The sequence below is a fragment of the Camelus bactrianus genome, chromosome X (assembly GCF_048773025.1).
Source record: "Camelus bactrianus isolate YW-2024 breed Bactrian camel chromosome X, ASM4877302v1, whole genome shotgun sequence".
Classification (NCBI taxonomy): Eukaryota; Metazoa; Chordata; class Mammalia; order Artiodactyla; family Camelidae; genus Camelus; species Camelus bactrianus.
Window position 1 is genome coordinate 81,290,322 of NC_133575.1, and position 24,806 is coordinate 81,315,127.

General features: G+C 37.8%; 1 long non-coding RNA gene across 2 annotated transcripts in view; it reads left to right on the top strand.

The window, feature by feature from the left end:
- Nucleotides 1–24,806, top strand: part of LOC123619342 (uncharacterized) — a 92,329-nt gene that overhangs the window by 31,989 nt on the left and 35,534 nt on the right. For both annotated transcript variants that reach the window (XR_006727918.2, XR_012504660.1), the window contains 3 exons: nt 8,006–8,158; nt 10,050–10,214; nt 16,809–16,887. This is a non-coding gene — a long non-coding RNA (uncharacterized LOC123619342). The remainder of the gene's footprint in view (nt 1–8,005; nt 8,159–10,049; nt 10,215–16,808; nt 16,888–24,806) is intronic.

Consider the following 24,806-nt stretch of genomic DNA (forward strand, 5'->3'; position numbering starts at 1 on the left):
TTTTTTTCAGTTTGTTTGGCTTTTTACTTGTAGGTAGGATGCAGTACTGACTTCTAAGCTCCTTACATGCCAGACCAGAAACTGAACACCTGTTTATTTTTGGATTTATCTATTTTGTTGCATGTGTCAATAGTTCTTTTTTTAAAATTGCTGAGTAGTAATCCGGTATATGGGTATACCAGTTTGCTTTATTCATTCACCTCTTGAGGGACATTTGGGTTGTTTCTGAGTTGCATTTCTCCTAAATAAAGCTGCTATGAACATTGGTGTATAAGACTTGGAATGAACATATGCCCTCTTTCTCTAGAATACATCCTTACCAGTGCAACAGCAGGATCATATGGTGGATGTAAGGTTAATATTGTAAGAAACGCACAAAATATTTTGTAAGGTGGTTGCACCGTTTTCATTTGCCACCATTAGTGTGTGAGAGTTCCATCCACTACAACCTTGCCGAAACTTGTTTTGGTCAGTCCTTTTTCATTGTGATCATTTTCCCTAAGGTGTTGTTGTACCTTATTGTAGTTTTCAGTTACATTTCCTTACTGATGATAATAATGAGCAGATTTTCCTGTGCTTCTTTGCCATTTCTATGTTTTTTATGAAGTATTCTTTTTTTTTTGAAGTATGGTCAGCTTACAATGTTGTGTTAATTTCTGGTGTACAGCACGATATTTCAGTCACACATATACATACATATATTCCTTTTCATATTATTTTTCATTATAGGTTACTACAAGATATTGACTACAGTTCCTTGTGCTATACAGAAGAAACTTGTTGTTTATCTATTTTATATATAGTAGTATCTGGAAATCTCAAACTCTTAACTTACCCCTTCCCACCCCCTTTCCTCCATGGTAACCATAAGTTTGTTTTCTATGTCTATGAGTCTGTTTCTGTTTTGTAAATAAGTTCATTTGTGCCTTTTTTCCCTTAGGATTCCACATATGAGTGATATCACATGGTATTTTTCTTTCTCTTTCTGGCTTATGATGAAGTATTCTTGAAATCTTTGTCAATTTATCTATGAGAGTGTCTGCTTTCTTCTTACTGACTTTTGAGAGAGTCTGTATATAAGGCCTTTATCAGACATGTGATTTGTAAATATTTTCTTCCGGTCAGTGGCTTGTCTTTTCGCAGGATGAGGTTTTGCATTTGAGTTTTAGCAGTCTCTGCCCTGTGGCTACAGGAAATAATGATCTTCTTCTGGGCACAAATAGAAGCTTACAGATCACTTGTGAGGTGCTCGAGCTGGGAATTCCATTCCCTGAGCTCATCCTTTTCTTTCTCCATTTCATCTAGAGATAATAGGAGCAATCAGCCAATTTCATTATATTTGTTATTTTGCAAAAATGTTCTAAAGTATCATATACACAGTTATCCACATCCTTTCTTCTTATAAGTGGTTGATTAGGAGTACCCAGTAGTGACATTTGTGTCATATCTATTCCCAGATCACACCATGGACTATCAGAGCTTTCTTAAACTCCTGGAAATACAGTCCATAGTACCTTTAAATCTTAGCAGATTAGAGAGCCAATTCCAGAAACCCCAGAATCAATTCAGAATACTCATCCTTAAATTTCTCTTCCTTTAGAAACACTTGGTACCAAAACCTGCTGATTGTATCCTTATTGTGTTGTTAATGTTCTTCTGTTCTCCCTCTCCCCATTTCTATTACATTGATGATTAGATTTAGATCCAATTCAGATTTTTGGCAAGAGTACCTCAGATGTGATGTTGTTTACTCTTTAAAGCCTTACACCAGGAGGCTCATTATGTTCGATTGTCTCTCCTCTTGTGACACTAAGATTGATCACTGGGTTTGTCAACCAAAAAAATGCAGAAGTCTGCAAATAAGAAAATAATTTATTTGGGACCTTAAGAATTGTAATTTGGGATATAAAGACTGGGGTAAAACTGAAATAGTGTTCCAGGGAAGAGAAAGAGTCAGGGACTTATAAAGGCAAAAGCCGTGAGGCTGTACTCTGACACAAGAAAGGAAATATTTGTCCTCAAGGGATGGCCGTCACAAGTTGTTTTAGGGTACAGGTCTGATAAGTATCTTTAGTTTCTGGCAGATATTCTGGATGCCTTCCCTAGAACAATAATTGGTGCATAATCAGACCACCCAAGAAAGCTGTTCTCTTGCTCTCTGTACATCGCCTGCTCCCCCTCACCCCACTCAGAAGACTGACCTTCCCTGTTAATCGTAGAGCCTAATCAGTAAATGCCTACTACTTTCCCCTGGCCCCAGCTAGTGATTGTTCTAATCTTTAGATCAGAACTGCTCCACTAAGATAGTTTATCAAAGGGAATATATCTACCCTATGAAGGTTGTTAGCCCAAGGGGCTATGATGAACTTGCCTCTCTGCTGGTTTCCCTGGTAAGCAATGAGCCAACCTGACGTCAGTTACCTCTAAAACTGGTAACTGTCATGTGACAAGGCAGGCTGGTACTGCGGGCAGTAAAAGAATTTACCAGAAACAAGGAAAACTGAAAGAAAAGTTTAAAAGAAAAGAAAAGGTTAGATATGCTGCTACAGGCAACAGCGGGCAGACAGACGAGAGGTGTCTGTGCATCGAGGGTTGATTGCTGAAGTCTTTTGTAAGGGAGGGTAAACTTTTGTTACCAAGTCCAAACTTGTTCTGCTCACCACACAACAGGCCAATAAACCGGGAGACAAGGTGTTGGGCCAAGGAATAATGACTTTATTCGGAAAGCTGGCAGACCAAGAAGATGGCAGACTAATGTCCTGGAATTCAGGCTCCTTTTATACTAAAAAGGGGAGGAGGGGGTATGCTTGGTTGCTGCAAACTTCTTGGTGTAGGAATTCTTTGTTCTTGGAATCCTTTGTTCTTGCAGCTGTCCACGTGCGTCAGATCATGGTGTCCCTGTAAACCAACAAAACAAGCATTATTTTCTATTCTGCATCTTGCTATCTTTATATGAATGGAAAAGTGTTAATATCCTTAAAGGTTAGGGCCTTGAGAATAGACTATCTTGTATATTTCCGGCTACAGGCAACATTCTTTTACAAAAGATGCAGAACCAACAAGACTAAACCTAGGAAACAGAGCACAGTGTTAAAGCCAAAGAAACAGATCTAATATGGAGTTAGATTTGGTCTTTTCTATTACGCTTTAACTCCTTGTGCTTATGTGACATCAGGCACAAAGGGAGTTGCAGGGTATGTGATCAGTTGTGCACAATTCTCTGATTGATTTATTTTGTGGTAACAGTCAAGGAGGATGTTGTGAAAGGGTAGGGCTAGGGATTTTGGTAGAGCATTTAGACCAGTTCTGGAGGTCAGGCTTCCAGGCTTCCAGGCATTGTATAGATGATCATTCTCTCTGCTAAGTCTTTATTATCTTTAAAGGGCAGCAGCTGGGCACCTGAGGGGCCTTGGAGCAGGGATCTGACAGATGTCTATGGACCCCACAGAAGCTAGTTCCCAAGCTATTACTTTACATGTTGGGAGAGGAATGTTCTTTGTGTTTTCTGATTTATGTCTTCATGATGTGAGTGGGGTGCAGGCAGACGTCTTGTGACTGGCGCCCACTTTGGCTCTCTATGGGGCCTCTTTCTTGTCCTCAAACTCCACAGTATTGTCCCCACCACTTCCCTGTAGTGAAGACTACTGCCATGTCCTGCCTGCCATCTGCCACCTGCAGTGGGGTGTTGCTCTAGGACCTTGCTTCAGACATCTAAGATTCCCTATTCAAAAAAACCATTGATGTCTCTGTCACTGGCTCTGGGCTTCTTGTCTTACAGCTGGGCAATTACAAGGTTTGTGGGGTGCAGCCCAACAAATGGTCAAAAGGTCAGATTCCATTCAGGCTGAGATGTGCATACATCACACTTCCTCAGTGTCCTCCCAGCTCCATTTTAGAGAGCTCTCTTGGCAATACTGATACCAATTTGTTTTTTTCTTTCACAGGTTCAGGTGTTGTCAGCCTGATCCATCCTTTATAAAATTTCACCTATGCTTTTCACCTCATGTTTTTTGCAGCCTTTGCAGATGATTGCCTAGATCTGCATTTCATTAGAGTTTGTGTAAATCAGGGAGTGTTGCTAACCATCCAGTTCTACAAAAACTAAGTCATTAGCTACTACAGTTGCAGATCTATAGTACATCCCTGAAAGGAATTCAGGACTAAGAACAGGATGAGGCACTCTGTGCTTTGGAAACAGGCCCTTTAGAAAGTTAGGTATATTTCAGGAAAAAACTTTTATTATCTTGGGATTCTTGCATATTCCCATACATGGTGTTGACAAAAATTCAATTAACAATCAAGAAAAAAAGAGAATTTTATTCATGCTAAACTGAGGATTATAACCCTGATGACAGACTCTCAAGCTCTGAGAGCTGTTCTGCTTTTTTAAAGTCAAAGGCACAGTTAAACATTTTTGAGACAAAGGATTGTACATCAAAATGACATATTGACATTTTTATGTAGAGTTTACCAAAGGTACATAATCCAGATAAGCATGTACAAATAGAGCAGCAAGTCACCATGACCCCTTACAGAGTTGGGAAAGAAGGCTAATTTTTAAAGAAATTACACTGTTAATGTCAGAAGAATCTTTACAGTCAAACAGGCATTTCCACATTTGAGGAGGCCTGGTTAATATGTAATGCACATGCACCTTGCACACTAAAGGGGGAGGCAGGAGGTCCAAACAGGCACACAAAGAGAATGTTATGCTTAAGTTAAAATATGAATTTTACTTCATCAATAGAAAAGCACTGAAATCATCAATTGAGATACCTGTTCCTTGTGACTAGCAGTGACCTTCTACCGAGATTTGTACAGGACTACGTGTATTCCTTAGCCAAAATCATACATATACTGGCCTCTCTCCCTACCTCTTCAGAGCAGTTCCTCAGAGCTGAGGAGAGTCTATCTCCCAGGTTATCGTCCTCAGTAAGACTCTGAATAAACTGAATAAAATTCAACTCACAGCTCTTACATTGTACGTTTTTTTTTCAGTCAAAAGTTTCAAAGGGATGATGTTAAAACTGTACATTTTCTTCTGCATTTGTTTCCTGGAATTCTTCTATTAAAGGAACTTCCCCATATCAGCTATTAAGTTCCACTGAGGTATGGTTTGCACAGGAAGGATAGGATGAATGTTTATTTCTTTAGGGGAGCAAAAGTTGCCCCCCCCCAAAATGTGCCTCTTTGGCTTGAGGATTATTTGAGGCTGATTATTTTTAGGAAACAGAAGACTCGGGAAGTCTTACTTTTTATGTCCCCCTTAGCTGCCTAAAGAATTTAGATAAAGTGCCTGTTTCCAAAATAGAGCTATTGCCCGAGATGTCTGGAAAGAGGATGGGCTAGATGTGGTGGGGGAAAGTCTAGGCAGGCCCTAGAGATCAGAGTCCTCTCTGTGTCTCATGGTCTCTGCATAGCCCAGCAAACATTTCTTTACCAAACATTCGCTTTTCCATCTCCATGTGAATTGCCTTCTTTCTCTTTGAAATCCCAAACCACTACCCCCAAAATCCTCTTTAGTCTTTAGCTGAAGATGTGTTTAAGATGAGGCTTTCAGCCATTTTGGTGAGTTTACTCATTTACTCATTTACTCAGTTTTCCTGGGTTTCTTCCATGTGTACATGTTATAAAATTTTGTTTGATTTTCTCCTGTTAATCTGTCTTATGTCAATTTAATTCTTAGACCAGTCAGAGGAACCTGGAAGGGTAAAGGAAATTTTTTTCTATGAATGAAAAGTATTGCCTGTCATCCACTACTGCAGCCCCTGATGGTGAGCCTGAGGGAACTCAGTATGGAGACAAAGGGGCTGCCCACTGCCAGGCCCCAGCCACTGAAGCCACCCCTAATATGCACCCTGAGAGGACTCAGGATGGGAAAGAACAGGATACTGGCCCTAGATAGCTAAGTGCATATCAAAAGAAGGATTTAGGTAAGCCCAGACTCTTGCATCTTCCCCTACACAGAAAAGTGTTAAATTTATTAACTTGAGATGTCTGGTTTTCTGTAATTAACAGTCATCTTTTGATGTTCCAACTACCCATTTTTTCTTGCAAAACTCTTTATATATCCTGGCTGCTCCCTTACCTCTTCGGAGCAGTCCCTCAGCACTATCTGAGAGGCTGCCTCCTGGGCTGGAAGTCCTCAGAAAGTCTGCCAAATTAAACATAATTCTCAACTTTTAGGTTGTACATTTTTTTTCAGCCAACACTTCTTCCCTGACAAGTCTTTGGTAATATTTCCACATTTCAAAATAATTAATTGCTTCCTTCCAAAGGTGATTAAGAGTTGGATTTGTTGGGTTTTGTTTTTTCTTTTAGAATATCATCATGAACTCCAGCTTTTCCTACATTTGATGTTTTAATTCATTGCACTCATTTTATTTGACACTCAAATTGTTCTATCTTTGGCCAGTGGAGCCTATTTTAGTTGGCTTATGAGTCTTTGGCATGCTTTCTAATGTGAGAGTTCAGTCCAGGCTTATCTAGTAAACTCCTTACATAGACCTGGAATCAACTGTTAGTGGATAGAAAGACCTCCCCCTCTCCAGAATAGGGGAAGCCCGCAAAAGAGTGGGTTCTTGCTGTGGACTTTGAAAGATTTCCCAGCAGAGCAGAAGGACAAAGTGAAAAGCTGCTTTATTGCTCAGAGGGAGAGAAGGCACTTGAGTGAGGCAGCCATAAGCCAAGTAGCTTAACATAAGAAATCCCACTTTTGGGGTCTCAACTGGGTCCTTTTATTCATCTTCTTGTGGTTTCTTGTCTCCTCATTGACTGCCCCTTTTTGTGCTTATTCCTCCAGTTAGTTCTGCTCTGTGAAACAAACAGTTTGAAAAAAGCAAGATTAAGCAACCTGGACCCTCAAACATTGTGGTCATATAGATTAGATCAGGTCAGGGCTTTCTGTTCCTTTAGGATAGCTTTTTCCATTACTTAAGCAAAAGTGTTTCCTGAGCCTGGTTGTTAATTTTGAACAGGTTAATTTTAAACCTTTAAAGAAGTCTCTAGACAATAGGTCTGGGTTTCAGTTCCCTTTCTCCCTGCCTCCCTCCTCAATCATTTCTCCAAGGAAGTTGGTTTCCTTTAGTGGGAAATATGTTTAGGAGACTCAATCTGAGGACTAGAGTTGCTCATTGCTACTGTGTTGGTCATTGTTTCTTGCCCTTTTTGGTACACGGAACCTATAAGTATGTAATATATTTTTTAATGAGGTTATATATCATCTCTTTCCATCCAGACTGCTCCTCTGTCACCTTAGAGGTAATCATTTTGGTCATTTTTTTGGTTTTAACTTTCCTACACTTTTCAAAAATACAAGCAACTATAACACATATGTTAGTTTTCTTCCCCTTTCATAGGTAAAAGATGGCATATTTTACACCAGTACTGAGCAACAGAAATTTCTACGGAGATGAAAATATTCCATGTCTTCATAATCCAACACAGTAGCCACTGACTACTTGTGGCTGTGGATCATCTGAAATGTAGTGAATGTGACTGAGGAACTAAAATTTTTATTTCATCTAAATTGAATTAACTTAAATTTAAATTGTCATGTGTGACTGGTGTCTACCATATTGAATAACAGCTGCTCTACACATTTTTCTGCACCCTTGCTTTTCACTTAACAATATATCCTGGCGATAACTCTACAGCAGTCTGGAGAGGGAGTCTTCACTGCTTTTATAGGTGCATAGTTGTCTAGGATGTAGATGGACCTTAGGTTATTCAGCCAGTCCCTCATCAGTAGACATCCGTCTTATTTTTGGCCTTCTGCTGTTACGATTTGTTCTGTGAGAAATGGCTTTGTACTTCTGCCTTTTGTCTTTATGGCATCTCTTGAATAGAGTCTTAGGAAAGAGATTCCTGGTTCCAAGAAAAAATACCTATGTACCATAGAAGAAAAGATTTGAAAAAAGTGCACCTGGAAATGTAGCCACAAGAAGTGAATACTGGTTCTATCTCATTATTCCATATGTTTTCTGGTCTCTTATTTTCTTTCTAGTTTGAGATGGGTGAAGCAATTTCTTATTGAGCCCCAGGAAGAAGAAATAGTACAGAAGAGAAAAGAATAGGAACGGGTCAGCTAGACAGAAGATGGGAGTCATGAAACTTGTGTCCCGGTTGCTGGATCCTTTAACTGACCACAGGGCCTTAGGTGAGTCCCTTCCTATTGTTGGCCTCCAACCCAATGCAGAAGACACTCAATGTATAAACAGTGGTCTTAAGGGTCAGAAGGACAGGGATGTGATGCTGGGAAATATTACTTGCTGGTTGCATGATCAAAAGCAAGCAATTTATCTGCTTATATGCCCTTTAATTTTTGGTATCTTTTATTATTGTTCAATATTAATAAAAGTTATAATATTATTACTCCTACCACCACTGAAAGGGTGATTTATAGGAGTGAGGATTAAATTGCCAGGTATTACAATGTTCCATTATTTTTATAATTTTATAAAGTTCAGATAAAGTGGTTGAAATACAGATTAAAGGAACTGTATAGAAAACTAATGAGCAGACCCAGACATATTATTTACTGTGCTACAGGTATGGCTTTTCCAATCAGATGCTTTGTTTAAGAATCAGGGTTGGGTCAGCTGCTAAAGGGTACATTAAGAAGCAAAATTAGGTCATATTTATCCTTGTCATTTAATCATAATAATTCATCCACTTGTTAGTTTTTAAGATAAAAGTTAAGGTCAGAGAAAAACAAAAAAACAACTAAAACCACATGATCCTAATCTGTACATATAGTATGATAATAGTTATATGAATTGTGTATGTAATGCACATATACTACATGTACATACATTCATGAACAAAAAAACAGTGGAATGAAATAGCACAATGTGAATTTCAATCATGATGAAATTGCTGGGTATTAATATTTTTAACCTTTGCACTTGGCTTGATATTAAGCATTTTCTAAAATGAGTATGAATTATATTTATGATAAAAACTATATCCACTAAAAGCTCTGCTACTTATGAAATATTTCAGTTAAAAACATATAGAGCTATCAAATTAATCTAGGTTAAAAAAACTTTACTCTTTTTCTTCCCTAGAGATAATCCTTATTCAGAAGGAGATGATTATCATTTCCAGGCATTGCTTCATTCTTTTACACTATATGAGAATTTCTCTAAACAAAATATAATATTGTTTTGCATATTTTCACTGCACACACACAGACTTAGTCATAAACACAGTAGGTGTCATCCTTTATTTGCTAATTTAACATTGTGTGTATACATACATTCATATATATACTGTGTGTTTTATTTGCTCTCTTTTCATTTAGTATTTAGAATGGTTGTTTTTTGTTCTAGTGGTACTTTTATACTAAATCCCTAATTAGCCTACTTAATATCCTGGATATGGAATGAAGTCTTACTAATGAATAGAGAAATAGTCAAATGATATGAACAGATAATTCATATAATAATTAATATACATCCTGAGTTAACATTAAAAGATATATCAAATTAATATACAAATTAATATCCTAGGCTATCATGCTGAATTAAAAAGACAAGTTGCTTAAAAATAAGTATAATGTAATAATTTGGGGAAAGAATATATGTAAAGGAACATATTTTCTCCACATGAAAGAAAACATCAGGAATGGAGGCTGAGAATTCCCCAGGAAAAACCAATTGACATAGGTCTCTGCCTACTAAATGATATTTTAGGTCTGCCTCCCTGAAATAACTGAATTCTTAAATGACATTTTTGTATATATATCTATAGATGATTCAGTCACATGACTATAGACAGTCTTTTATTTCTCTACCACAGATGGCTAACTGCTTAACATGTCCTGTGATTTTGCAAGTCCACCTTCAGGAGGGCTAGCTCATTGTCTAGAATCCTAGGATATTTCCCCATTCTCTGTACACTGATAATACTCCCTGACTGTCTTTTTTCAAGTAACCAAAGCTTCTGAGGACTGGGACTTTCTTTGTTCCAGCAAATTAAGCACAGTTCCACCAACTGCCCAAGTCCCAGTTTAGTGTCTCTAATTAAAATGCTTTCTCACGTGGCAGCCTGAAGATGTAAGGCGTTTTGCCTTCAACTAAAGGTGTGGCGGTAGAGAAGTATGAGGAGGTATTTCGCATCTGGAAGACTTGCCGGCGCCTGGCGGTTGCCGTAGAAACCTGACGTCAATACGGCGACCTTGACGACATTTTAAAGGAGACGGACGCTGCCTGGTGAGGAGCCCGGTCCCTCCATCAGGTGTTTGAGACTCAGCTGAGGGTGTAGGTCCCTGCGGTGGGGGCTGGGCCGTCCTGGGGTGTGGGGAGACAAAGGGCTCCATATCCAAGTCTCCCTTTCCTGCTTTGAGACTCGGTGCCCCGGCTGTCTTGTACGTAAAGACATTGGGGTCCTCACGCCCCCCACCCCCACCCCGGGCACCAGTGAGTGCGGTGTCCTCCTCCAGGGGTGTCCTGGAGCCACTTTACTTCTAAGGGCAGGGGCGCGGGAAGTGAGACAGGTAACGACTCTGAGCCTCAGTTTCCCCTTCTGTAAAATGGGGCTGAGAATGCTTTACCCACAGGATCAGTGTAAACGTTTCAGTGATAACACAGGAGTAAGTCGATGGTTCTGTGGTTATTGCGGGATCATGAATGTCTGTATGAATTCAGGCCACTTCTTATTCCTTTTCAACTTTGTTGTTGGGGGATAGACAAGGGAAAGAGAAGGAATGCTGATCCTCATGCCGGTGGCCCAGCTCATATCAGGTGTCTGAAGGAGGCAGGTTCTGAGGATCTGTGTCCTGATGGCTCCTGAAGCTCCTACTCCAGGTTCAAGGGCAGCGGCTTCCAGGAGACCCCCAACACTTAACATCTTTGGTGGAATGTGACACCTGACTCAAGTGAGTTCATAGATCTGAACAAAAACATGCTGTGGAATAGCTCCTGTGAGGCTCACAAACTAGCCTAGAAGTAAGGAAGCTACCTTGATCTCATCATGGGAACGAGGTTTTTAGCAGGTGGAATTTCATTCTATCAGCAATTTTTTAGTAGCCCTTCAGGTCCATCTTAGAGATGCCTTTTTTTTTTTTTTTTGAAAAGCAGTAAATGGTTCAGTTGGAGAAGGAATTTTGATTGAACATGGATTTTCAGTAAATATCCCTAAACTGTTTTCACCATGTAAATAATATCAGGAATTCCATGTATCTCATAGGTGGATGTGGAAATATGCAACTGTTAGATCTACTTAGCTATTTGACATTGTAATGCACATTCTTCCCTTGTGCCTATAGTGTTTTTCTGTTGTATAATGAGATTTTTAGAGTCAAACATTTTCCAGCTGTTAGTTTAAAATGTTAGTTACTAGAACTTAATATTAAAAAAAATATGTTACTCTGGAGTTTGCCCAATTATAATAATACTCACCCTTATTCCCTAAAATATCTACTTGCTCTTAAATATCACTATGATTATTCTCCTAGGATTTAATATTTTTATTTCTATACTTCAGAGGAAATGGACATCAACTTTCTATAGGTATTTGGATATATTTCATTACAAATGATTATTTCTATTTTGGTTGGGGACCAATTTGATAAAACGTAGTGTGGACCTGTTAATACTACATGAGCATAATCCTGGGAATATTTCACCTGATTAATTTCATTACATCAGAATTATGTATATATAAATATATTTCAAATACTTTGTTGAGGTATAGTTGACATACAATACCCTGTGCGTAATTAAAGTATGTGCTCTAATGTTTTGATATATATATGCACCTATAAATCTAATACTACAGTCAAGATAATGAACAAATCCGTCACCTCAAAATTTCTCTATGCTACTTTGTAATGCCCCCACCTACTCTCTCCTGCCTCCCTCTCCAAGTCACCCTACCCCATTCCCAGGCAACCACTGGTCTTCTGTCACTATAAATTAGTTTTCCTTTCCTATAATTTTATATGAAAGGAATCATACAGTGTGTACTCTTATTTTGTCTGTCTTCTTTCTTTCAACTTAATTATTTCTGGATTTATCCATTTGTTGCACATACAAATAGTTGCTCTTTTTTGTTGTTGAGTAATGTTGCATTATATGGATATACCATAGTTTGTTCTGTCCATTTACCTAGTATTGGATATTTGGTTTATTTCCAATTTGGGCCACTTGTAAATAAAGCTGCTATGAATATTGGTGTATAAATCTTTGCTTGGGTATATGCTTCCTTCTTTACTGGTGAATACTTAGGACTTTAATGGCTGGGTCATATGGCAGTTGTAAGATTAACATTGTAAGAAACTGACAATCTGTTTTTCAAAGTGGCTGCAGCATTTTTCATTGCTACCAGCAATGTGTGAGACTTCCATCCTCCACAATCTTGCCAAGACTTGGTATGGTCAGCCTTTTAATTTTGGCCTTTCTTAGAGGGGTGTAGTGGGATTATGCTTCCCCAATGACTAATGATGTTAAGTATCTTTTTGTGATTATCTGACGTTGTAGATCTTTGACCACTTATTTATTAGAGTGTCTTATTTTTTTCTTATTGACCTTCTGAGATTTTAAAGTTCTGTATACAAGTCTTCTGTCAGATCTATGATTTGTAAATATTTTCTCCCAGTCAGAGACTTATCTTTTAATTCTCTCAACTGTGTCTGGAAGAACAGTTTTTTTCTTTAATTTTGAAGAAGTCTAGTTTATCAGTTTATTCATTTATGGATTTGATTCTGCTTTTCATGTTGTGTTTAAGAAGTGTTCACTTAAGCTGGGATCACAAGAGTTTTCTCCTGTGTTTTCTTCTAGAATTTTTATAGTTTTAGCTTTTGTATTTAGGTCTGTGATTCATTTGAGTTGACTTTTGTATATGATGCATTATATGGATTACAGTTTTTATTTGGGCATATGGATATGCACTTGTCCCAATACCATTTGTTGAAAGGACTGTCCTTTCTCCACTGAATTTTCTTTGTAGCTTTGTCAAAAATTAGTTGTCCATATGTGTGTGGGTCTATTTCTGTACTCTTCATTTTTTCCTTTTATATACATTTTTACCTTCATTCCATACTCTCTTGGATACCGTAGACTTATAATGAGTCTTGAAATAAGGTAATGCTAATTCTCCAAATTTGTTCTTCTTTTTCAAAGTTAGTTTTTCATAGTGAAAACCCTTTGTATTTCCACATGATGTTTAGATGTTTGTCAGTTTCTTTTTGAAAGATGTATGCTGTGATTTTTATTGGGAATGTACTGAATCTATAGATCAGTTTGAAGAGAATAGACATCTTAGCAATGCTAGCACTTCTGACCCATGAAGATGGTATACCCTTTCATTTATTTACACCTTTAATTTCTCTCAGCAACAAAATGACAAGTAGTCTGTCAGTACGCATATGTTGCTAGGTAATCTTTTTGCTAGAAAGCACAGATTATTCTAGGATGGAAAAAATACTTGATGCTTCACTCTTGTATTAGAGTTCTCCAGAGAAACAAAGCCAATAGGATGTTTATATATAGATAGAGATTTATTTTGAGGAATTGACTCATGAGATTGTATAGGCTGGCAAGTACAAAACCTGATGGGGAGGCTGGCAAGCTGGAGACTCAGAAGAGAGTTAGAGTTGGAGTCTGAAGGCAGTCTGCTGGTGAATGGAAAGCTGATATTGTAGATGAAGTCCAAAGGCAATGTCCTGGCAGAATTCCCTCTTGCTCAGAGAAGGTCAGCCCTTTGTTCTATCCAGACCTTCAACTGACTGGATGAAGTCCACCCACATTATGGAGGGCTAAGTGCTTTTCCCAAATTTTACCTATTTAAATGTAATCCTCACTCAGAAGCACTTTCACAGAAACACCTAGAATAATGTTTGATCAAATATCTGGGCACTGTGGTCCTGCTAAGTTGACACATAAAACTTACCGTCACAATATTCACTTACCTAGATTTCCATGTCAGCTTTTAGGTGTTATTGACCATGTACCAAAACAAGGGAGAAAACTCTCACAGAGATTATTATAATTCTATAGGTCATTTCCAGAAAATCAGTCACTAAAATGAAATAGTTTTGTAGCTTTATACTTTATGTGGTTAGGATTGAATTGTGGAGTTTTCTTCTTTATCCTCAGACAAATCCACCTTGATGAATTCCTGGCTTCTTGGATGGTTAAAAAAAAAAAAAGAGGGAGAAAGCTTGTATGAATGTGGGTGTGTTTGAATGTATGTGTGTATATATTGATGAAGCTATGAGGAATATTTATTGTGAGGAATGTTTGAGATTAATTATTGTGTGTTATGTCAGTCCTGCTTAGTTCCTAGCACATATTAGGAAACAAATCAAGATGGTTGCTGTTTGTTTTTTCCCTAGCTTTCCTTGTCCAGCATGGTTACCATGGTGACCCAGTGATTGCTGTGGATTTGGTACAGACTGAAAATCCTTTCATGATTCTTACCTGAATCTGTCATGACTATTTTAGTTGTTAAGTGCTGCTTTTATAATTTTGTCATTCCTTCTAGATTTATTAATTGACATTCAGATGTTGGTAGAGTTTTCCCTTCTCCCCTATTGTTTATTTATTTATTCATGTATTTATTTCATAGGTGTGACTCATAGATTCCTATTTTGCTCAAAGGGTTACTATCTGCCATTGTAATTATTTCCTTTCATGTCCCAGTTGTAACAGAATTGGCCAGTATTAGCCTCTTCAAGTTGGCTTCTGTGTCCATTTGACGCCTCCCAGAAATTTAAATAGCTAAAATTTATTTAGTGCTAAGCATTTTTATATATTGAATTATACACTCTTATGAGGTAGCTGCTGTTCCTAATCCCCATTTTATGTATTAAAAAATGAGGGACATTCCAGTTGGTTCTGGAATAACTGGCTATCCACCTGCGGGGGAAAAAATGTAGACCCAAACCTTACATCTTTCACAAAAATTAATTCAAATGGAATTAATTGGAATTAATTAATTAATTAATTGGATTGGATTAATTAATTCAAATGGAAAACACAAACCATAAAACTCCTAGAAATGAACATAGGAGAAAACCTAGATGACATTGGGTTTTCAGATACAATACCAAAAATGCAATCTATAAAAGAAAACATTGGTAAGTTGAACTTAATTGAAATTAAAAACTTCTGCTCTGTGAAAACCACTGTTCTGAGATTGAAATTACAAGCCATAGACTGGGAGAAAAAGTTTACAAAACACATATCTGAGAAAGGACTGTAATTCAGAATATACAGGGAACACTTAAACCTCAACAATGAGAAAATAAACAATGCAGTTTTTTAAATGGGCAAAGAACTTAACAGATGCCTCACCAAAAAAAAAAAAAAACAGATGGCAAATGAGCATATAGAAGAGATATTCAATAGCATCTGTTATTAGGGAATTGCAAATTAAAACAATGAGATACCACTACACATCTATTGGAATGGCCAAAATCTAAAATACAGACAACACCAAATGCTGGTGAAGATGTTGTGCCAACCTTGGAAGCAACCAAGATCTATTTCAAAAGGTGAATAGCAAGACAAAGTGTGGTACATCTATAAATTGACTATTTTTAGCAATAAAAAGGAATGAGCTGTCAAGCCATGGAGGCAGCATAAATGCATATTGCTAAATGAAGGAGGATAACCTGAAAAGGCTACTTACTGTGTGGTTATGGTGATATGACATTCCGGAGAAGGAAAACTATGGAGACAGCAAAAAGATCAGTGGCTGCCAGGGGTTCAGAGGGGAGGGAGAGAGGGATGAGTAGGGGAGCACAAGAGATTTTTAGAGCAGTAAAACTATTCTGTATGATATCATAGTGGTGGATATGTCATTATACATTTGGCAAAACCCATAGACTATAAGGCACAAAGAGTGAACCTTAATGTAAACTGTGGGTTTAAACACTATTAATAGAAGTACATCAATATTGACTCACAATTTGCAAAAAATGTAGCACACTAATGCAAAGTGCTGACAATAGGGGAAATGGGAGGGAGTTGATGGAGTATATGGGAGTGTATGTTTCACTCATTTTTTTGGATACCTAAAACTGCTCTAAAAAATAGTCTATTAATTAGAAAAAGACCCCTGAGAAACAGGGAGAATACGGACTTGGCCCCGGACTGCACTGTTAGGGAGCAGGACAGCTTGGCTTTGTACCCAGCAGTTCATACTTCAGGCCTGTAAACTGTCAAATATTTGATGTTAAGTGACAGGAGTGATCTGCACAAGCATGCTTATTTTATGTGGTCATTAATAGTATTCATATATTGATATATTTATACAGAATATCTGGACTTAGTGACAAAAGGGTAGCTTGTGACCTTGGTGAGAGCACGTTCATTGCAATCATGACAGCAGAAGCTACAGTGCAGTGAGATAAGGAATCAGTGGGAATGAGGAATGTTAACAGGGAATGCAGAAATCACTTTTTGGAACTGCATATTTGAAGGGGGAGATACACACACACACACACACACACACACACACACAGACTGAGAGAGAGAGAGAGGAGCAGAGACAAATAAATCACTGTGGCTGAATGTAGATAAGTGGTCCAAGAAGGAATTTTTTAAAATCCTCAATCCTTGAAACTTAAGCAAGTTTAAACGTTAATATGAAGGAGGAATCTCATCTCATTTTAAGCCCCAAATTTGCCATGTATTCACTTCCCTTCTTACCCTCTTATTTCTCCTATAGAGTTAAGGAGACAATACCAATGCAATAGTATGGACTTTGAGCTCAATATATGCTTAGTTATTAGTGAATGAAAGAGTGGACACTTGTGCATCAGAGAAATGGTAATAATTCTTGGAATTTTTGCCTCATAGGGAGACAGCAGTTGGCTGAATCTTACTGTGACGTGGCTGGATGATGAATGATCTGAGGACCCCTGCACTGGTGACTGGGGTAAGTCCAGAATTTTTCTATAAATATATTAACACATAGAGCAGTCCAGGAGTAGCAGTTAGGCAAACACCACACTTTGCTGCCCTGGTGCCATCTTTCACTGAGCTTATCAGGTGAGTCAAAGACAAGCCTGTCTCCGCAGTGTGGGGAACTGGATTAGGATCTGCTCAGAGGCACATTGTTGGGCAGCTCTTATGAGCTTCTGAGTCTCCCAAGAACCTAGAGATCCTTCTGACTCCAAAACTTTGAACTCAAGGCATATCAGAGAGACATTTGATTTCTTCATAAAGATCTCTATCTTCTCATTAAGGGAAACAGTGAGAAATGACTTTTCACAATGTCTACCTCAGCCCGAGGCTCCGTGGGCTCCTACTGCTGAGTCTCGGCTTTTAAAAGGTCATTGAAGTCCTGCTACACCTCATATACTCTGGGCAAATCATCTGGAGGGAACGAAAGTGACATGTAAAGAACTGCTTTTAAAAATTGTACTTTATATTTCATTTCCTTTAATCCAAACTACTATTCAAGCTACCCTTCATTATGACCAGCATTCATACCTGGGTACTGACCTTAGGGGAGCTTATGTAAATCAGGGAACACTTTTCATCATCCCCCTATCAGCAGCTTAGTCTGGAATTATTCTAAAGTTCTTCCACTTTATTTTTATGCGTCCAGGACTCTGAATGCTTTAACTTCCCTATAGGATGCCATTACATTCTCCTGGGGCTGTTGCCAACTTTTTAAAAAGTTATTATTATAATGGTTTTTGCAAGTTACAATATTTTTTTGAAATTAAAAAGCAAATTCTAAATTTAAAAATGCAAAGAATTGTGGTGACGACTTCAGGTAAAATATTTGCAAACTACACTTCAGATATTGGGTTAGGATCCATGATTTGTGCAAAATCCTTACTATCAAAGAAATTGGCAAATAATTTCAACTGAGAGTCACATGAAAATATACAGGAATAGTCAACATGTTAAAATACGCTAAAATCACAGGAACTAATATCATGAAAATATTTTTTAAATCATGAGAGTTAACATTACGTGGAAAAGGCAAGATGCAAAAGAGTAATGTGAAGTCTCTTGGAAAAGACCATGAGCATGTGCAGGTGTCTATGATCACGGGCCTTCACCTACAGGGACACGTCGGGAGAGGAGGCACCAATGATGACAGACCCTTTTGTGTTAGGAGTGGGACTAGTGAGAGTTGCAGGACAATTTCAGTCTATAAATATACTTTCATATATTGTTTGAAATGTACTCAAGAAAAATGGCACTTAGGTAAAATGTTGAAGACAAAAAATACTTGTGAACAGATTGACAAAAGCACATACACTTACTACTTTGTGAAAGTATTCAATTTAATGGGGGAAATTAAGTAGATTTTAAAAGTTAAATTGACTCTGTGTGTGTGTGTGTGTTTTGTGTGTGTGTCTGTGTGTGTGTCTGTGTGTGTGTTTCTATGTCCCCTCTGGCTCTACCACCTCAAGTACATGCTCACAGTTGCAGCTTTACACTCAGTTCAGACTGGAGATGGACATCTAGTCTCATGTTTAGATGTTCCAGAAAATGTGCATTTTCCTATCCTAGAAAAGTGATGGATACAGAGGATTACTCCAGTTAAGTGAAAATCCAGAAAACCCTAACTGATCCCATTAAGTCAAGCTCCCAACCTCCATGCTTCCCTCCTCCCTCCTGAGCGCTCTGGTCTGAGACTCTCAGAGCTGCAGTCTTAAATGCTGGTGGATCTAGCCACCAGGTGACATCACATTCACCTCTGTTTTTGTTATTCTTTTTTTAAGGAAAAATTGTACATTTTGCAAAGAGTAAAACTGTCATGAACCTGTTTGTTTACCATGGTACCAATTCCGTTTGGAATAATCATAAATATATTAAAGCAGTTCCATCTGCTGTTGACCCCAAATCTACACCATGCTCACTGAATTACCTCTTCCTTCATCACTATTGGCCGATTTGCAGTGTAGACTGTACAGAGTGTCCCTATCAGGAAACACAGCATTCACCCTCCATTACCCACCCTACTCTTCTACAGGCTTCCCATCTGACTCCCAAACACTCCTTCTGTCAACCCCTGTCCAGGACACTGAACAGAGCTGCCCAGACCTTGTTCCAACTCCTGTTCCAACTCTCCATTCTCTCTAGTCACCTCCAGCCTGCCCTGAGCTGCCCTTCACCTGCCACCATCAACTACCAAGGCTCACTGCTGTCACTTGGTGTTTCACCATGTGCAGGCCCCGGAGTATATGTTTTTACAATCTTCCTTTACACCTATCTGTTTTCTCAATCTGAATTCGAATCATTCTGGGTAGGTCCACAGGCTGGATTTTAAGAGAGGTTATGTATTTCTAATTTCTTGAAGACTCTTAGTATACTGAGACTTGGATGATGGTGGCATGTTGGTGCCACCTGGTGACAGAAGCTTGAATTGCAGTTTGAACAGTGAACAAGAAGGTGGGTGGGCAGGACTGTGGCCCAAACCCATCAGATGGAGCTTTCTGGAAGTCTGGGTTGAAAGGAGGGGCGGAATTCCTTGGGCACGGCTATACTGATGGCTTCTTTATGGACATTTCATATAAATGGAATCGTGCAATATCCATTCTTTCCCACATTTGACTTCTTTCAGTTGGCATGATGGTTTCAAGGTTCATCCGTATCTTAGTATATATCAGTATTTCATTCCTTTCTATTGCCAAATAATATACCATATTTTCTTTATCTGTGCATTAATTGGTGGACATTTGGGTTGTTTCCACTTTTGGCATTTATGAATAACGATGCTGCATACATTCACGTACAAGTTTATGTGTAGATGTATGTTGTCATTTCTCTTGGCTATGTCCCTAAGAGTGGAACTGCTGGGCCATGTGGTAACTCTGTTTAACTGTTTGAGGAACTGCCACACTGTTTTCATGACCCTGACAGTCTTGAAGAGTACAGGTATAGTCTATTCTTTTTCTCGTGATTAGACTGTGGTTCTGGGTTTGGAGAAAGGATACCACAAGAGTTGAAGTGTCCTTCTTGTCACATCATATCTGGGAGGATGGTATCCACATGATGTCACTGGATCATTGGAGATGTTGACCTTCGTCACTGGGTTAATGTGGTGTTTGTCGAGTTTCTCCAGTGTACAGTAACTGTTTTCTGTTTGCCTATTCTGGTCTTTAGAAATGAGTAACTAAGTCTGCCCTGACCTCAGCAGTAGGAGGGGGAAGGTTCACCTCATGGAAGGAAGATATCTATATAGATTTTTGGGGAACTATTTGATAAACATAGTTTACTGTCACCCATTTCTTTATTAATTCAAAAATTCATTTATATCAGTATGGATTCATGTATACTTATTTTGTGGGTTTATTATTTTATTTCACTTAATGGATACAGAGGAAAGTCCAGCATCATGATTTCTATGATGTGGTAAAAGAATTTTGACTTAGCAGTCAGGAAACTGCAAGAGTTCCCTAGACCCACCATTATATTGTCTAAATATGGTATATCACATAATGCTTTCAGACTATATTTAATCATGGCAGAGTTTGGAACACCTATTTTATTTCATACTAGTAATCCCTTGAGAAAGGATCCCTTGAGAAAGAAATGAAAACCAGATAAGGTTATTGAAGTGACCACAAATAATTATTGCTAACTTGCACTAAAAATATTTACAAAATCCGTTTCAGTAAAGCAAAAGTATGAGCTATGTCAGAGAAAAAGTGTGCTTCATTTGAAAGCCCATTATTCAGACCACCGCCTATACATTATCTGACTCTGTCTCCATGGAAGGTATTTCACAACCTGAGTTTTTCAGTGACTGATCACACTCTAGTATGATCCTGTCTATATCCAAACAATCGAATTCTTGAGGGAAGGTAATCCTTTCCTCTTGGGGAAATACCTGTTTGTCTGTATTTAAACAATCATTTCAACATTCTTGATGTATAGTAGAAGTGATAAAGAGGTGGTTATTGAGTTGGCAAGTGTAATTTCAGTGGAAGTGTTGGGGGAACCCAGCCCCATTAATGAGGGATAGAGACAGAACTGGAGGGGAGGTGCAGGGAGATGTGAACTGAGTGTGGAGAATTCTTCGTAGAACGTTGGTGCAGGGGCAGAAAGTATGTAAAAAGGACAATAACTAGATGTAAAGAGGGGTTTAGAGCTTAGGGCATATTTTTAAATCATCTTTTATAAGAAACTTGAGCAGGTTGAAATCTTAATGGAAAGGAGCCATCTCTTCTTAGATTTAACATCTGAATTTAGTACAGCAGACTTTCCACATTTTACTTCCTTGTTTCCACTTTGGAGAAGCCTAAAACTTAACCAAAGCGATAGTGTAGAATTTGTTCTTAATGCCTGTTAACTCCATGAATGAATGGATGCAGGATATGTCAAACCTGTGCTGCGTATTTATGTCTGTACTGATTTTTTATGTCTTAGTGCAGAGCTCTTCCTGAAGATGACAGAACCCATGCTGTTGAGTTTTTCCCCTGCAAAAACTATCATTGGGATTTTGACAGGGATTACTTTAAATCTATAGATCACTTAGGGTAGTATCGACATCTTAATATTACATCTTCCAATCCATGAACACAGGATGTCTTTCCATTTGTTTTTGTCTTCTTTAATTTCTTTCAGCAACATTTTTCAGGGTTTCTTAAAATTGAAGTATAGTTGATTTACAATATTCTGTTTCAGATGTACAGCAAAGTGATTCAGTTTTATATATATATATATATTATAGTTTTCAGATTTCTTTCCATTATGTACTATTATAAGATATTGAATATAATTCCCTGTGCTATACAGTAAATCCTTGTTGTTTATCTATCTTATATATAGTAGTGTGTCTCTGTTAATCCCATACTCCTAATTTATCCCTCCCCTCCTTTCTCCTTTGATAACACTGTTTGTTTTCTATGTCTGTGAGTCTGTTTCTGTTTTGTAAATAAGTTCATTTGTAATTTTTTTTAGACTCTACATATAAGTGATGTCATATGGTATTTGTCTTTCTCTTTCTGACTTACTTCACTTAGTATGATGGTCTCTAGGTCTATCCATGTTGCTGCAAACGGCATTATTTCATTCTTTTTATGGCTGAGTAATATTCCATTGTGTGTGTGTGTATGTATATCTCACATCTTCTTTATCCAGTCATCTATTGATGGACATTTAGATTGCTTCCATGTCTTGGCTATTTTAAAGAGTGCTGATATGAACATTGGGGTGCATCTATCTTTCTAAATTAGAGTTTATGTCCTTTCCAGATAAATGCCCAGGAGTGAGATTGCTGGATCATATGGTAACTATATTTTTCATTTTTTAAGGAACCTTCATACTGTTCTCTACAGTAGCTGCACTAGTCTACATTTCTACCAACAGTGGGAGGGTTCCTTTTTCTCGACACCTTCTCTAGCATTTACCGTTTGCAGACTTTTTAACGATGGCTATTCTGACTGGTGTGAGGTAATAATCTCATTGTAGTTTTGATTTGCATCTCTCTAATAAGTAGTGATGTTGAACATCTTTTCATGTGCCTGTTGGCCGTCTGTATTTCTTCTTTGGAGAAATGTCTATTTAGGTCTTCTGCCTATTTTTTGACGGGGTTTTTGTTTTTGTTTTTTTGGTATTGAGTTGTGTGAGCTGTTTGTATATTTTGAAAATTAAACCCTTGTTGGTTGCATCATTTGAAAAATACTTTTTCCCAGTCTGTATATTGTCTTTTTGTTTTGTTTATGGTTTCCTTTGCTGTGCAAAAGCTTATAAATTTTATTAGATCCTATTTGTTTATTTTTGCTTTTATTTCTTTTGTCTTGGGAGACTAGCCTAGGAAAACATTACTATGATTTATATCAGAGAATATTTTACCTGTGTTCTCTTGAGGGGTTTTATGCTGTCATGTCTTACATTTATAAGGCATTTTGAGTTTATTTTTGTGTAAGGTGTGAGGGAGTGTTCTAACTTCATTGATTTACATGCAGCTGGGCTGTCCAGCTTTCCCAACACCACTTGCTGAAGAGACTGTCTCTTCTCCATTGTATATTCTTGTCTCTTTTGTCGAAGATTAATTGACCGTAGGTGTGTAGGTTTATTTCTGGGCTCTCTATTCTGTTCCATTTATTCATATGCCTGTTTTTGTGCCAATACCATGCTGTTTTGATTACTGTAGTTTTGGAGTATTGTCTGAAGTCTGGGAAGGTTATTCCTCTAGCTTTGTTCTTTTTCCTCAGGATTGCATTAAATCTGTAGATTGCTTTGGGTGCTATGGCCATTTTGACAGTGTTAATTCTTCCAATCCACGAACGTGGGATATATTTCCATTTCTTTGAATCATCTCCAGTTTCCTTTATTAAAATGTTTTATAGTTTTTAGCATATAGGTCTTTCACCTCCTTGGTTAAGCTTATTCCTAGGTATTTTATTTTTCTGATGTGATTTTAAAATGGTTTTTTTTTCTACTTTTTCTTTCTGATATTTCATTTTTGGTGTAAAGAAATGGAACAAATTTCTGTATGTTAGTCTTTTATTTTGCTACCTTGCTGAATTCTTTTATCAGTTCTAATAGATATTTTTGTGTAGTTTTTAATCTGCAAGTCTTTTGCCTCCTTGGTTCTGTATTTCTAAATATATTATTCTATTTGATGCTATTGTCAATGGAAATGTTTTCTTCATTTCCCCCTCAAATTGTTCACTGCTAGTGTATAAAAATGCAACTTATTTTTATGTGTTCATTTTGTATCCTACAACTTTGCTGAATTAGTTTATTAGTTCTAACAGTTCTTTTGTGGAAACTCTAGGTTTTTCTGCATATTAGATTATGTCATTTGTGAACAGAGATAATCTTACTTCTTCCTTTCTAATTTGGATGCTCTTAACTTATTTTCCTTACCTAAATGCTCTGGATAGAACTTCTAATACTATGTCGAACAGAAGTGGCCAAAGTGGGTATCCTTGTGTTGCTCCTGATCTTAGAGGAAAAGCTGTTAGTCTTTCACCATTGAGTATGATGCTCACTGTGGGTTTTCACGTTTAACTTTTAAAAGTCTCTTTATTATTATTATTTTTTTTTATCCTGAGGCTAGGAAGAAAAGCCAAGAAACTCTGTCCACCAGAATTCACCTGCAGTATGTATAAATTGGGTGAATTCCTTTTTTTTAAGTTTAGTAAACTATCTCAGAATTCCTGGCCTGCCAGTAAATGACCTTCCTTTCTCATCAATAATGATGGAGAGCCTGTGAGCCAAGTATCAAGCCAGTTTTCCTCAGTGGGCTTCCTACCATCAGCCTTAATTCTCTGAACTGTAGCTGGATGACCAGATTAAATTGTTGACCCCTCCCCCAACCCCCCCCCAAGAAGTCTGCAAATAAGAAAAGAGTTTATTTGGGGTCTTAGGAATTGTAATCTGTGAAATACAGATACAGGTAAAACCAAAAGAGTGTTCCAGGGAAGAGAAAGTGTCGGATTTATAAAGGCAAAAGCCACAAGGCTATACTGTGACCCAAGAAAGGAAATATTTAAGAATGAGACACAAAAAAGTTCTGTCTCAATTATTAGGACTTGTGGATTGGTGAGCTTCACTGGGGAGTAACTGGGCAGAAATTCAGTCTTTTCAACAGGAGACCCCAAATATCAGTGTCTGTAGGCCTTTACGCTTGTGCTGGTCAGCTTCTCCAGAATCCTCCAATCTCCTGCTCAGCTGAGAGTGTCTTAGAAATCAACTGACAGAAAGGTTGAGGACAGTCTTATTATTTAATAAATAGAGATTCAATCCCTATTTTCATTAAAATTCACAGTCCAGCCCTCAGCTATGCCTATTGCTTCCAACATTAGAGCTTCTTTTCTGGAAAGATGTTTCAATTACCGTAGAATGTAAAACTTGAATCTTTTGTTCGAATGGATAAGG